Here is a 15990-nt window from a genome sequence, read left to right on the forward strand (position 1 = left end):
AGATAAGTTTAAATGATAAAAGAGGAATTCCTACTATATTGGAATTCAAATGTTTAGATGAGAAAAGTGGAATTTTTAGCTTAAAGTAATTAATGGTTATTTTTATGTAATTTTTAAGAAGAATTTTAATAGATTTAATTTAGGGAAAAGAGGAATTCCCATGATAATTGGATTGCACTCATTGAAATGAGAAAAAGAAGGATTTCAAGTTTATTAAAAAAAAGGTATTGATATTTTAGTTAAAAGATGAGTTCCCACCATGATAATTGAGAAAAGATGGATTTGAATTAAATTCTAATGTCAAAAGATGAATTTCCATCATAATTCTACCTAATGAATTAAGGTTGAGAATTTATGTGGGAAAAAGAAAATCTTGGATAATTGAATTGGTAAATTCACTAAATGGATATTTACCCAAAAACTAGATGTTTAGTTGAAAGTAATCTTGGTAGAACTAAACTGAATGAATTTAGTTAGACTACATGAGGTCGAACAGTAAACCTAATTGTCCTCTCCATCTAGATCAGACAAAACTTCGTGACCAATTCCAGTTACTAAATCCAAAGAATAGACTACCAGAACTAATCTAGCTTTTCCCTGACCAATCTCACCAAGAATCTAGTTGGATAAATGGATAAAATGACGGGTAGATTACCCTCATGAGAGATCAAGGATCCTCATTATGAAACTGGGAATTATTGGAAAAAGGGTCTTTGGAACTAATCTCAAACTGGAATGTCACTTGCATTGGAAACTCTGTTTTTCATTCAAAGGATTGTTTTATGCCAGAATGCTGAAGGAAGCATTTGGCTTATGTTTTTTTAAAGGAGGTTCGTTGGAACAGTTGGCGAGGAGTCGTCAAGGGACGTCGCCTGCAGCAAAGCCTGTCGAGGTCTTAACCAGCCTCGGTACAGTTAAAATGGTGCGCTTTCGGTACGATGGGTGAGGGCCGACGAAGCAGTCCCTGAGTGAAGTGCTAGGACACCTAAGGAGGATCCTAGAGGGTTCTGACTAGGTGATGCACGGGCTCGCGGTTGCTAGGACACCCAGGCGTACGTCGAGGAAGATATCTGATGGACAAAAAGGAAGATATTTGATGGACAAAAAGGAAAGGTTTTTGGAAACAAAAATTTGATACTAGATCTCGTTGGTTGGCCAGCTGGTCTTCAACGGAGAGTTCAGATGATGCATTTTTGTAATACAATGGACTTGGAATTTTGGAAAATGATGATTAGAAATATTATGATTTTATTCAAAGATTGTTTGAAAGCCAGTCGAATCTGTTATAAATGGTAATTTCATATTGGGTGTGTATGCGGTGTGCCTATTTGATTTTTGTATGAATCGCCGGCTAGGGGGCCTGGGAACTCTTTTCGTCGGTACCCGGGCAAAAACCCAATCAAATCTTTATAAAGGAATCCCACCAATTCAGGTCGGGTGGTTGGCTAACCCATGGGCCGGATGGGGTTAGGCTGGATCGGAGGATTCCTGAGAAACAACTAGATACGATTAGTTATGTTAATCAGTTTAAATCCTGATAAGACCTTGTTCTGTGGGAAGGGATCATCGGCTGTGCCTCAGAAATGAGGAAAAAAGCGATGATTCCATGGACCAAGTGCAAGTCTCTTCTTGATCTGACCATGTGACTTGAGGCTTGGTCAGATCAGCTTAATTTATTCAAGACTTGACTTGTTAGAGTAATCTCCTAGTTAAAAGATTTTTCACCTTCCTGGCGGAATCGCCCGTGTCTTCCGGGCGAGGGGAGTCTTTCGGGCCCCGTCTCGGAGGGACCGCCCGCCGGGCTAGCCTCTCATCCCTGGACATCCGCGAGCGAGGCCCCGAGTGTGCAGGACCCCCGCCCCGTGCGGGAGGCCGACGTCGCTTCCGTCTCACCAGCAGGAGCCCTGGAGCGGGCGGGCGGGGACCTCACAGCTGGTATCAGAGCATTGTTGAAAGTTAATAAGGATAAACAAATTCTTATTAGAAATTGATAATAAAAACTTAGAAAAAGCATTTTTCATAATGTATTTTCATTCCGTAAGCATTAAAGAAATTGTTTTTATAGATGGAAGTTCCCTATTTATCTGGTATTCCCGACCTCACCCAGTCTCAAGATATGACTGCATTCGCCTTCGAGCATCTCATCTCTTCCGCTTCAACTCGAACAAGCTGAGTAGGACTCGCACGCCATTTCGAGGATTTATATTTTCCTGACCCAGAGAGAGACGATAGCATAAGTGGTTTGCAGGGTAGTATGTCCACGCCTCTTGCGACTGGCGTGCGATGCTAAGGCAGAACCTCTCATTGGCAATGATTCTGTTAAAGCTGAAAATGGTGCGTGGCGTCATTCTATATCATTCTCAATGCCTCGAAATTTCAGACTTTCATGCCAAGTCTACAGACTCCTTAGTTGCTTTATTCCTAATAAGGAGAAGATAATAGCTCCCTTGTCAGTAAGTGAACGTTTGTATGAGGGCATGGCTATGGCCCAGTACCGTCGTCTTATGCATCTCCCGACGAGATTTTGAATTCTGGAGCCGAGCTGTTCTATGTACATATTGAAACTTTTATATAAATAAAGAAATGTTTTCTGGAGAAAAATTTCCTATTGTATAAGTGATTGTTTATGGACGAATTGTTAAAGAAAAATCTGTTATTGTAAGGTTCCTCCCTCTAAAAATGGGAGAAACACTTAAGATAGTCCGCTAAGTCTTATCTTGGGAAAAATTTCCTATTCATCGACACCTTGACCTTGTAGAGATTCAAGGATACAATTCATAGGTATGACCTAGCTCTATCCCGCAGGGGGAGCGTGATTTTCTAAACATCAAATCACCCATAGGGCAATTGATAAAAAATTGGGCAACTACTAGACTTGATTTCTAGAGACAACGCTTTTTTCCTCATCTTATGCAAGGCACAGCCGCTGACCTAGTCTTCTAGAATAGAGTTGTCCAAGAACCTAACTATCTAACGTAGGGCTTTCACTTAATCTGTTGGAAAGCTACCCGACTAATCAGGTCCACCCGTCCGTAGGATGGTGCCGTCAGGGCATTCCATCCTCCCACTTTCCACCCTACTCACGCATCAATTTGTTTTCTAATTAATACTACCACACTGTTTGACATAAATAAACATATTCCTTAATTAGGGCCCTTCTTCACAAGGTTCGTTATAACAGCCTTCTTACACAATACAATCATACCAAAGACAAGATGCAATTATATAAAAAGTTTATACATGAATCCATTTCCATACAAGCCAATCCGGCTCTCTTATTCTTATTCTGCCGATGATCTAGAATTCGGCCTTCCAGTCTCTACATGCTGGGCATAACCCTACGGGACCATACACCTCATCGTCGGCTGCTGGCGAGGACTCAAGCCGGCCTGTCGCCCTCTCAGGCTCCATCGCTCGATCCTCCCGCCCCTCAGAGGGATGTCTGCACACTAGGGTGGGCTTATTTACCGCACTAGCCTGGGCCCTCAGAACTAGGCAGCCTCATAATCTCTCGCCTCAATCGGCGATCCTTATTCTCCCAAAGGTATGAGGAATACCTTGGGCCATTCCCGGGCTTTGCTAATGACGCCGCCCGGCTACACAAGCACGGAACGGAGTTAGCGTTGAAGCCAAAAAAATCTTGAATTCCAAAGATAACAACTTCAATGCAATTTTCTAAGTATAGCATTCACAATTCATGAAGATAGCAATTTCAACGCAATTTATCGAAAACAACATCACATAATTCGTAATTTCATATAATTTTTATGTCCTCATTTTAAAAGAAAAAGACACCATTCATTAATACTAATTTAAAGAAAAATCTCTTCTTTTGAAAATTAACCAAGCTAACCTGGCCACCGTTTCCTTGAGGGGCTTGAAAAGGGAGGACTGGAGCCGCATTGGGCGCATCTCCCTCCATCTCGTTGTTACGTGCCCCTCTTGAGGTAATATTTTGTCGTCTCCGAGATGAGGCCATCTTAAGCGTCGCCTTGTAGAGCTCGCTGCTGCGATCGAAACGCTTCAGTCGGATCTGAATTCCGAGCTCGTTTGCTCACCGTATGAGCAAAAGAATATGGCGCACGAACCCTCGCTTGAGTCAAAAAACCCTTACTAAAGTCTACGCAAATGGGGAGGGGGGGAATTGTGAGATGTCCTTAAGGCCAAAGGCAAAAACGTAGAGAGGGCTGGGAGGGGTGGCTGCAAGCCTCTCTATAAGTCTATTCACACGGGGGGGGGAGAAGAGTTAAGGACACTGGCCTCTAGCGCAAGAAGGGGATGGAGGAAAATTGGCTTATCTGAAAAGAGCCAAATGAGGGGGTGTGAGAGGGGTGGCTGCAAGGGCGGCTGTACTTGCAGCAAGTACGCTACACAGGGACGGACGGCGGTACGGACGGCGGCACAACAGGGCATACGCTACACAGAAATGCGTGTCGACTGAGGAGCACCCCGGGGGTTTATATAGCTGAGGGGTGAGGGTACGGGCGCTGCGCAAAGCAAGGACGAAAGGACGGTGTACCAAGGCTATGGATCAGTGGCCTGCATGGGTCTACAGGAAAGGTACGGTATCGGTTGTCTGGGAAAGGAGTGGTACGCATGTACCTTATCTGGTCTGGGTGTCCACTAAGGGTACGCGTGGACCATACAGTGGGCAGCCGTCCTTTGGTTCTTGGGCGGCCATTGTACGGGCGCCCTAGTAAGTGTGTACGGACCAAATTTTGGGGCGGGGTACCCAAATTTGGGGTGCCTGCCTCGATTTGCGTGCCGGACCGCCCCGAGGGGCGAAAAATTTTTTTTGTCCGGGAGGTTCTCCTGGTCGCAGGGATTCAGACCGTTCGTCAATCGGACGCGCGGTCGTGCATTTATTAAGGTTTAAAGGTCGCCGTTTTTTAACTAAAATGATTAAAATTAGCGTATAGGCTTGATCCGGTGTCCGTTTTGGATGCTGTAAAATCCTATATTAGGGTAAAATCGCGCGCAGATTCCAAATTTGGGCTCAGAATTTGAAGATTCTAAGTAGAAATGACTCAAATAATAAAATCATTGATATTTATACCATAAAAACTCCTAATTACATGGACATTTCTTTATTAGTGAAGATGGGTACGTTACATCCTTCCCCCCTTAAAGAAATCGAGATGTCCTCATCTCGTCATGAATTGGGGATAATCCTTTAAGAGTGTAGCTTCATCTTCCCAAGTTGCATCCTCTTCAGGGTAATCTTTCCACTAAACTAGATGTTCTACAAGAGTTCTATTTCGGAGTTGCCTTTCCCTAGAATCTATGATGCTACTGGGCTGTAATTCAAGGACTCCTTGAGTAGGGATTACAACTTGTTCATCATCAAGAATATGATCGAGACTGGGGACATATGGTTTTAATAAACTTACATGAAATACATTATGGACTTTGATATGGGCTGGGAGTTGGAGTTTATAGGCACTTTTACCTAGACACTTGATAACTGTATAAGGACCACAATACCTAGGGATGAGCTTCTTATATTTCCCAAGTGATAGAGAACTTCGTTTGGGTCGCACTCGTAGAAGAACTTTGTCTCCTTCCTTGAAGATCCTTTCAGACCTCTTGTTGTCAGCATAATGCTTTTGTCGATCTTGGGCAGCTTTAATATCCTTTTGGATAGCCTTGGTTTGTTCCTCCATTTCTTCGAGCATTTTCCTGGATGCCTCAACTCTTATGGTCGGATCAGAGAAATTTAGAGGAGACAAGCATTCTTGCCCATAGAGTGAATGGTGACATTCCTATGCTCTGATGATAAGACGCATTGTAGGCAAATTCTATCAAAGGAAGGTATTGAATCCACCTTCTGGGTTCCCGTCCACAGTATGCTCTGAGAATGTCTTCAATTACTTGATTGACTCTTTCAGTCTGGCCATCGGTCTCTGGATGATAAGCTGTGCTAAAGCAAAGTTGAGTCCCCAGAGCTTGAAATAGAGACTGCCAGAATTTTGAGGTGAAGTCAGAATCCCGATCACTTACTATCCTTTTTGGGAGACCATGAAGTTTGAGGACTTCCTTGATGAATATTCGAGCAACATCAGAAGCTTTGAAGGTCTTCTTTGCTGGTATAAGGTAAGCTACTTTGGTAAGTAAGTCCACTACTACTAGAATGGAGTCATATCCTCCTTGAATAGTGGGGAGACTTGTGACAAAATCCATACTAATTTACTCCCACTTCATTTGGGGAATATCTAAGGGTTGAAGCTTTCCAAGCATCTTGACCCTTTCAGCCTTGATCCTTTGGCATGAGAGACATTGTTTCAAGTACCGAAGCACATCATTTTTCAAGCCTGCCCAATGAAAGCTCCTTCTTACCGCATTTAATGTTTTTGCATAACCTGGGTGTCCTGTAGTAGCAGGGCTATCATGGGCTTCATGGAGGATTAGTTTCTTTAAAGCAGGATCCTTAGGGATACATAGCCTATGATTGAAGTAGAGGCTTCCTTCATGAGTGGAGTATCCCTTGATTAGATTCTTCTCTTTCTCTGAATGTCCCTCTTCTTCTACTAACTTTATCATCCTTTGATAATCTGGGTCATGAGATGAGACTTCTTCCACCTTGACCAGTATGGGATTATTTGGCATTGAAATTGCATTCAAGAAAGATTTGCGGCTAAGTGCATCAGCTACCACATTATCTTTCCCAGGGCGGAATTTGATGTCGAAATCATATTCTTGTAGAATTTCAATCCATCTCCTTTGCCGCATGTTGAGGTTAGGCTGGGTGAAGATCCACTTTAGACTTTTGTGGTCAGTTACAAGCTGGAATTTGCCTCCCAAGAGATAATGTCTCCATAATTTGAGGCAATGAACAACTGCTAGGAGTTCCAAATCATGGGTGGCATAGTTTGCTTCATATTGCTTCATCTTGCGGGAAGTATAAGCGACTGGTCTGCCTTCTTGGCCTAAGACACCACCAAGTGCTAGACTACTAGCATCGGTAACCACTTCAAATTCCTTGGAGAAATCAGGAAGCTTTAAGACTGGGGCAGAAGTAATAATGACTTTCAGCTGATCAAAGCTGTTTTGATGGATTGGCAGCCACACTATTTTGCAATCCTTCTTAAGAAGATCTGTCAAGGGTGCAGCTACCAAGGCATAATCTTTGATAAAAATCCTATACCAACCCGTGATTCCCAAGAATCCACGAACTTCACGAACTGATTTAGGGGGTGGCCATTCTAGAATATCCTTGACCTTGGCGGGGTCTACTGAGATGCCATCTTTGGAGACGATGAATCCAAGATACTCAATTTGATGAGTAAAGAAGGTACATTTGCTCTTCTTGGCATAGAGTTTGTGTCTGCGCAGCAATTGCAGAACTCTACGCACATGCTCCTCATGCTCTTCCATTGATTTGGAGTAGATTAGGATGTCATCAAAGAAAACAAGCACAAACTCATCCAAGTACGGGCGGAATATATCTTGCATTAGGCGGTTGAAGGTTGCAGGAGCATTGGTTAACCTGAATGACATTACAGTAAACTCATAGTGGCCATAACGGATATTAAAGGCTGTTTTGGGTATATCTGCTTCCTTGACTTTGATCTGATAGTAACCAGACCTCAAATCTATTTTTGAGAAGACTTTGGCCCCATGAAGCCTGTCAAGAAGTTCATCGATGCGAGGGATAGGATACTTATTCTTGACAGTGACTTGATTTAGCCCTCGATAATCTATGCAGAGGCGGAGAGTCCCATCCTTCTTTTTTTGGAAAAGAACAGGTGCTCCCCACGGAGAGCTACTGGGGCGTACAAATCCTTGTTCAATGAGTTGGGAAAGTTGCTCGTCCTTAAGTTCAATGGCTTCAGGAAGGGACATTTTATAGGGAGTTTTTGAGACGGGTTGAGCTCCAGGGATCACCTCGATTTCATGGTCGACTTCTCGAGGAGGCGGTAACCCTGTAAGCTCGTCAGGGAAGATGTCAGAGAATTCTTGGAGCCAAGAGGGTTCTGTCTCCATACTAGGTTCAATGACTTTGTTGAGTTTGACTAAGAAAACTTGCTGACCCTTACGTGTCCCCTTGAGAAGATGTTTTACCTTGACTACCCTAGACTTAGGTTTTCCTGTGATTCCCTGAACAGATATTACTTGGCCATGCTCATTTTCAAAAGTGATACTCCCCTGGTTACAATGAATGCTAGCTTTGTTTGCAATTAACCAATCCATCCCAAGGATTCCATCATAAATTCCTAGTGGCAAGACTCTAAAGTGACCATGAGTTTGCTCATTACCCAGCTCAAAATCAAGGTTTCCTATAGAGTGGCGAGATACTACTTCTTTCCCACTAGCTAACTCTACAATCATTTTTCTAGCTGTTTTTTGACTCAAGTTTAATTTTTGCAAGCACCTAGGAGAAAGGAATGAATGGGTACTGCCACAATCAATCAAAAGCTGAAATGGCTTACCGTGATGAGTGGCGGGGGCTTGGATTACACCAAATTGTTTATTCGGACCTTGGTGTTCTACCGCCGCATGGACGGTGGCGCGCTCTTCTTCAGCCATTTCCAAGGTCGGTTCTTCACTTATAACACAGGCAGTTCTAGCAACTGTTCCTCCGCGGCCTCTGCCACGACCACTGCCTCTTGCACCTTGGTGGGTAGGGGTTCCACGGCCTTGATTTCCTCTGTTACCTTGGGGGAATGATGCTGCCATCTTGGGACAGTTGGCTCTAAAGTGTCCCGACTCATGGCACTCAAAACACAGAGGGCCTTCTCTGGAAGAAGCAGCATACGAGCGGGGGGCAAAAGAGTTGCCTTGTCGCCCTTTGTTGTAGTAGGGAAAATTCTGTTGAGGTTTCTTGTAGGGTTGATCTCTAAGGTTTGCTTCAGGGTAAGATCTCTTTTGATTCTTCGGTTTGTTAGCCTTCATTTCTTTCACAAGGGGCTTAGCTCGTATGAGAGCATCCTGTAATGTGCTTGGCCTCATTGCTTCAAGGCGGGAATCTAGGGGTTCATTTAGCCCTTGGCAGAAACGAGCCACTTGCTGGGAAGTAGTCATAGCTGGGACATACTTCCGAAGGGTAATGAATTTGGAATAGTAGTCCTCAAGAGTTAAGCTGCACTGTCTAAGACTAAAGAACTCATTCATCTTTATGGATTCATGGGATGGAGGAAGATATCTTTCCTTCACTGCCTGCTTGATGTCTTCCCATGTTTGAGAATGCTCGGTGACTTCCTTGTCACGGCACCACTGTTTCCACCAGAGTTTAGCATCTCCAGTGAGGCGAAACCGTGCGAGCATAGACTGATTTGCTACTCCAGTACCGGCAGCAGAGAAATAATCGTCCATCGCCTCAATCCAGACTTCAGCATCCTTCTCAACCTTTGAACCTTCTCCTTTAAAGGAGGGAGGTTGCATTTGCTTGAGCAGGAGCTTCTTCTCCTGGGTATCGGTATAAAGCGCATTGGGAAGTGGAGGGCGGTCGTCCTGGCCATCATTGTAAAAAACAATTTTTAAGATTACAAAATTCATATTTGCACAACGCTTAATTTTTGGAGAGTAAAACATTGAAATTATTTTATTTCCAAATATTTACAAGGACAAGTTTTATTACAAAGATCTGAGACTAATATAATTAGTCTTATTTGACATCAAGGGAAATTCCTAGACTTCACTGTGACATAAGGGTAGAGCGGTCCACATATGTGAAATATGGGGGTTCCGTTGTAGTTTCTAAGACTCTAAAAACTGATGGTAAGGGTGGCAAACTCTGGATTGGGGTAGATCCCAGCACCGCTACTCTATCAGCAGGTAAGACCTGCATCACTTTGTCATACACCCAATGATCCTGAGGTATGCGAACCCCATCTATAGTCACCGAGGTGTCGGCCCTGGGGGTACCGACAAACCAAAATAAGCGGATCATCTTCAGCTTCTCAATCCAACGAATCCGCTTAAGGTCGGTGGTGAGGTTCCCAGTCTGATCTGCTCGGATGAAGAAGTATCTTGGCCCACGACTCCAGAAATCTCTGCCCCATCCTCTCTGAATACGAGAGAAATGAGGGAGGGATATCTTCTCTAATATCTGCACCATGGTGTCGCGAAACTCAAAATTCGAGGAGCGACTAGCAGTCTCGAAGATGCATTGGAAAACTAGAAATTTGGAGTAGGCATCTTCCTCTTCCTACAATCATTCAAACATCAATTGAACTTATTTGTTTAAGTAGGATATCTTTACTAATTAGCATTACGTTAGGTAAAACATTTATTACAAAACAGTCCTTAAACTGCAATTCCTAGGAGCCAAACTTGCTCTGATACCAATTGTAAGGTTCCTCCCTCTAAAAATGGGAGAAACACTTAAGATAGTCCGCTAAGTCTTATCTTGGGAAAAATTTCCTATTCATCGACACCTTGACCCTGTAGAGATTCAAGGATACAATTCATAGGTATGACCTAGCTCTATCCCGCAGGGGGAGCGTGATTTTCTAAACATCAAATCACCCATAGGGCAATTGATAAAAAATTGGGCAACTACTAGACTTGATTTCTAGAGACAACGCTTTTTTCCTCATCTTATGCAAGGCACAGCCGCTGACCTAGTCTTCTAGAATAGAGTTGCCCAAGAACCTAACTATCTAACGTAGGGCTTTCACTTAATCTGTTGGAAAGCTACCCGACTAATCAGGTCCACCCGTCCGTAGGATGGTGCCGTCAGGGCATTCCATCCTCCCACTTTCCACCCTACTCACGCATCAATTTGTTTTCTAATTAATACTACCACACTGTTTGACATAAATAAACATATTCCTTAATTAGGGCCCTTCTTCACAAGGTTCGTTATAACAACCTTCTTACACAATACAATCATACCAAAGACAAGATGCAATTATATAAAAAGTTTATACATGAATCCATTTCCATACAAGCCAATCCGGCTCTCTTATTCTTATTCTGCCGATGATCTAGAATTCGGCCTTCCAGCCTCTACATGCTGGGCATAACCCTACGGGACCATACACCTCATCGTCGGCTGCTGGCGAGGACTCAAGCCGGCCTGTCGCCCTCTCAGGCTCCATCGCTCGATCCTCCCGCCCCTCAGAGGGATGTCTGCACACTAGGGTGGGCTTATTTACCGCACTAGCCTGGGCCCTCAGAACTAGGCAGCCTCATAATCTCTCGCCTCAATCGGCGATCCTTATTCTCCCAAAGGTATGAGGGATACCTTGGGCCATTCCCGGGCTTTGCTAATGACGCTGCCTGGCTACACAAGCACGGAACGGAGTTAGCGTTGAAGCCAAAAAAATCTTGAATTCCAAAGATAACAACTTCAATGCAATTTTCTAAGTATAGCATTCACAATTCATGAAGATAGCAATTTCAACGCAATTTATCGAAAACAACATCACATAATTCGTAATTTCATATAATTTTTATATCCTCATTTTAAAAGAAAAAGACACCATTCATTAATACTAATTTAAAGAAAAATCTCTTCTTTTGAAAATTAACCAAGCTAACCTGGCCACCGTTTCCTTGAGGGGCTTGAAAAGGGAGGACTGGAGCCGCATTGGGCGCATCTCCCTCCATCTCGTTGTTACGTGCCCCTCTTGAGGCAATATTTTGCCGTCTCCGAGATGAGGCCATCTTAGGCGTCGCCTTGTAGAGCTCGCTGCTGCGATCGAAATGCTTCAGTCGGATCTGAATTCCGAGCTCGTTTGCTCACCGTATGAGCAAAAGAATATGGCGCACGAACCCTCGCTTGAGTCAAAAAACCCTTACTAAAGTCTACGCAAATGGGGGGGGGGGGGATTGTGAGATGTCCTTAAGGCCAAAGGCAAAAACGTGGAGAGGGCTGGGAGGGGTGGCTGCAAGCCTCTCTGTAAGTCTATTCACACGGGGGGGGAGAAGAGTTAAGGACACTGGCCTCTAGCAAGAAGGGGATGGAGGAAAATTGGCTTATCTGAAAAGAGCCAAATGAGGGGGTGTGAGAGGGGTGGCTGCAAGGGCGGCTGTACTTGCAGCAAGTATGCTACACAAGGACGGACGGCGGTACGGACGGCGGCACAACAGGGCATACGCTACACAGAAATGCGTGTCGACTGAGGAGCACCCCAGGGGTTTATATAGCTGAGGGGTGAGGGTACGGGCGCTGTGCAAAGCAAGGACGAAAGGACGGTGTACCTTCAAAGGCTATGGATCAGTGGCCTGCATGGGTCTACGGGAAAGGTACGGTATCGGTTGTCTGGGAAAGGAGTGGTACGCATGTACCTTATCTGGTCTGGGTGTCCACTAAGGGTACGCGTGGACCATACAGTGGGCGGCCGTCCTTTGGTTCTTGGGCGGCCATTGTACGGGCGCCCTAGTAAGTGTGTACGGACCAAATTTTGGGGCGGGGTACCCAAATTTGGGGCGCTCGCCTCGATTTGCGTGCCGGACCGCCCCGGGGGCGAAAATTTTTTTTGTCCAGGAGGTTCTCCTGGTCACAGGGGTTCAGACCGTTCGTCAATCGGACGCGCGGTCGTGCATTTATTAAGGTTTAAAGGTCGCCGTTTCTTAACTAAAATGATTAAAATTAGCGTATAGGCTTGATCCGGTGTCCGTTTTGGATGCTGTAAAATCCTATATTAGGGTAAAATCGCGGGCAGATTCCAAATTTGGACTCAGAATTTGAAGATTCTAAGTAGAAATGACTCAAATAATAAAATCATTGATATTTATACCATAAAAACTCCTAATTACATGGACATTTCTTTATTAGTGAAGATGGGTACGTTACAGTTATTAGACATATGTCACAGATCTCCAATAAGATCATTGTCTTGTTTAAGAAATTGTTTTCCAAACCTCTTAAGTCTTAGAATCTCGTGGACGATATCAAAATAAAAATTTAATAATATATAATTTTTGGCAGAATCATGAGACGAGGAAACTGTGGCCGTTAGATAGACCTCTCTCTGAAGATGATGAGCTTGACCCTGATGTTCACAAGGCCCTTCAAAGGAGAAGGGGAGAACCTGGGCGAGGCTGTGGAGAAATGGGTGGAAGCCATGGAAGAATATTTTGACGTCACAGGCTATAATGAGCATAGCAAAATGGCTCTTCCACGCTAAAAATAGTGGAAACAACAAGGGTGGCATGGAGGAACCACTGTGACACCAACCGTCTGGATAGAAATACTCAGTCCTGGAACCACCTTAAAACCTATTTGAGAAAGAGATTTTGTCCCCCTAGATTTTTGGAAACCAAAATGAACGAATTCTTAGAGCTAAAGCAGGGGAGCAAAACCATCGAGGAATATCACCAAGCCTTTGCTCTTCTACTCAAATATTCACCACCTCTAGATGAAGAGCAACTCATGGCCAGGTTCATTTGGGGAATGAACGAACCCTTGGATACACTGGTCAAAAATGCCAAGCTAGTGTCCATGGTAGAAGTTGACAGAATGGCAATGGACTTTGCCAAAGCCTTCATCTTGTAAAAGTCCCACCAAAGCCAGATCCCTCATCCTTTAAGAGATTTCAGACACCGGGAATTTCTTCCAACTTTCCGCCTCCAAAGAGACACCAAGGTCCTAACCAGAATGTGGAGACGGGAATCTTCAGAAATGAAGGAAGACCTTTGCCCCGAAGTACATTCTCAGGAACTTCGTCTCTCTCCAGAATGCAAAGGGAAGACCTTCGAAGTGAGAACAGATGCTTTGAATGTCAGGGACTTGGGCACCAGCTCAAGGATTTCCCATCTCCTTCTGTGGGCCAAGGAAGCCAGGGTCCCAAAGTTCCGAGACAAACTCCTTCATATTAGTCCAATCAGGGTCCCCAGCGCCAAAATCAGGGTAACCCCAGAAGAGTGCCAGTTCAGCCAGCAGCTTCCATGCAAAGCAGTCTCCGAACTCCCTCCCAGAATTGGAATAACCAAAGAGAGAGAGTTCCACACCTCAAACTGCAGCAGCCAGAGCAGTCACCATAGCTGAGAAAGTGGAGGAAGAGAAAGGATAAATCTATGCAGCAGCAAGGGAATAACCATCAATTCTCAGTCCTCCAGACTCCAGTAGAGTACCAGGGTAAGAAATTCAAGCTTTTGATTGATTCAAGCAGTACCAATTCTTTTATTTCCCCAGGATGTCTGCGTAAATTAGTCCTAAATCAAAAATCAGGGAAACCTATGCAAGTGGAATTAGCTAGTGGGAAGATTCTTTTGACTCACCTTGAGATTGACCTTATTCAGTTTAGCTTAGATGGGAACGTACTAGGGTGCCAATTCAAAGTCCTACCCCTGGGAATATATAATGGAATCCTTGGAATGGATTGGCTCTAAAAGAATCAGGCTGACATTCATTGTCACAAAGGAACCATCTCTTTCCTAGACCTTCACAGGAATAAAGTTCAAGGAATTGGAATTTTCGGATCCCCAGTGCTGCAATTAGTCAAGGCTTTCAAATTATTAAAAGGGCTCAAAAAAGGCAAGCTGTGTATGTCGTTAAAATGAACCCGGTAGACATAAAATGCATTAGAGTGGTTAAGTGAGTATGCAGATGTATTTCCTAAAGAGCTGACTGAGATGCCTCCGTCTTGTGAAGTAGATCATGAGATCGAATGTGCGCTTTTGCCGCACAGGTCGTAGCTGGCGGACACCGTATGCGAGCCACGAATGGCTGCAAGCATACAACAGGAAAGGAAGCTCAAAACAGAATGCAAAAGGTGTGTCACTCACCGCTTAACTGCCACCTTGAAGGATTCCCGCGTCGCAGCCGTGAAGGAGGAGCCGCCGTCGCCGCTCTACCGCCTCGCCGTCGCCACCGTGCCGCTACACAGTGCGCTCAATCGCTCTCTCACTCTCTCTCTCTCTCTCTCTCTCTCTCACGCAAGAGAAGGAAACCAAGGAGATAAGGCAAGAGCACTCTTGTATTCACAACACATGAGAATGAGGATTTTAGGGTTACATTTGACTCTTATAGGTGACTTGGCCGTTCACACTTGGGCGCCCATACATGGCCGGCCGATCCTAACCCTTATCCTACTGATATTCAAGGTGCGCCTCTCATCGGCGATCACCCAATCCCTTCATCCTTAACATATGGTGCCGACAAGCCCGGCCCATGACTCAGAATATTTAAATTAATGACGTAAAACATAATACGTCTCAATGTCCCCGTCATAGGTTAACATGCCCCCCTTCCTGATGTAGATTCCGTCCTCGGAAGCTATGGTATGGTAAGCTCAAGAGGGTTATTGTGGTAGACCGTCTGCAAAACAGGGAAGTAGAGTGAAGGTATGCTGGAATTCAAAAGATATAAAGTGTATAAATTCAAGCATGTTAGACCACAATGGATGTTGCTATGAGAACTTAGTTTTAAGGGTCACATGAGTAAGCTAGTGTAGCAAATTAATAGGAGTTTAAAATTATTAAAAGGAATTCAAGAGTTAGCAAGGTGTCAAAGGTTAATCAAGGTTTATAACTGGCCTAAGTCAAGGAAAATAACCAAGCTTAATAAATAAACAGATGACCACACTGTGTCTACTCTAAGAACAAGTTAATACCACGCATCTAGGGACACAAGAAACATCAGAGTTATAGGAGCCTTTTGCCTTTATTTTTTTTTAATGCACGTGACAATTTTTACACACAATGGTGACCTTCCTAAGGCAAAACTAACATCGATCCTGGTACCATGTTTAACACAAGGCATTATCCAGGAATCTATTAGCTCACTTTAGGCAAGGCTACCCCCTACCAACCAAGGCATCGGTCTGGAGTAGAATACTCCTCGCCTACCAAGTATCAATAAGGCGATAGGCCAACATTAAAGCACATCATAGACTTGTATTGCCATTTATTGTAGGCTTTTTTTTTTTATAATCTATTTCTTTTGATCTTCGCTCCTGAACTATAATTTGTCTTGCATCCTTTCGACAAAGGGGTAATAGCTATGTCCTAGAGGTCAACACACACATGGCCAGGTGTCAAACATTAAGATGGTTTGACCCTAGACCTAAGACAATCGTATTCCAAGGTTAACTAAAGACG

Source organism: Cibotium barometz, chromosome 31, assembly GCF_041138505.1.
Source record: "Cibotium barometz isolate CiBa-2024 chromosome 31, ASM4113850v1, whole genome shotgun sequence".
Classification (NCBI taxonomy): domain Eukaryota; kingdom Viridiplantae; phylum Streptophyta; class Polypodiopsida; order Cyatheales; family Cibotiaceae; genus Cibotium; species Cibotium barometz.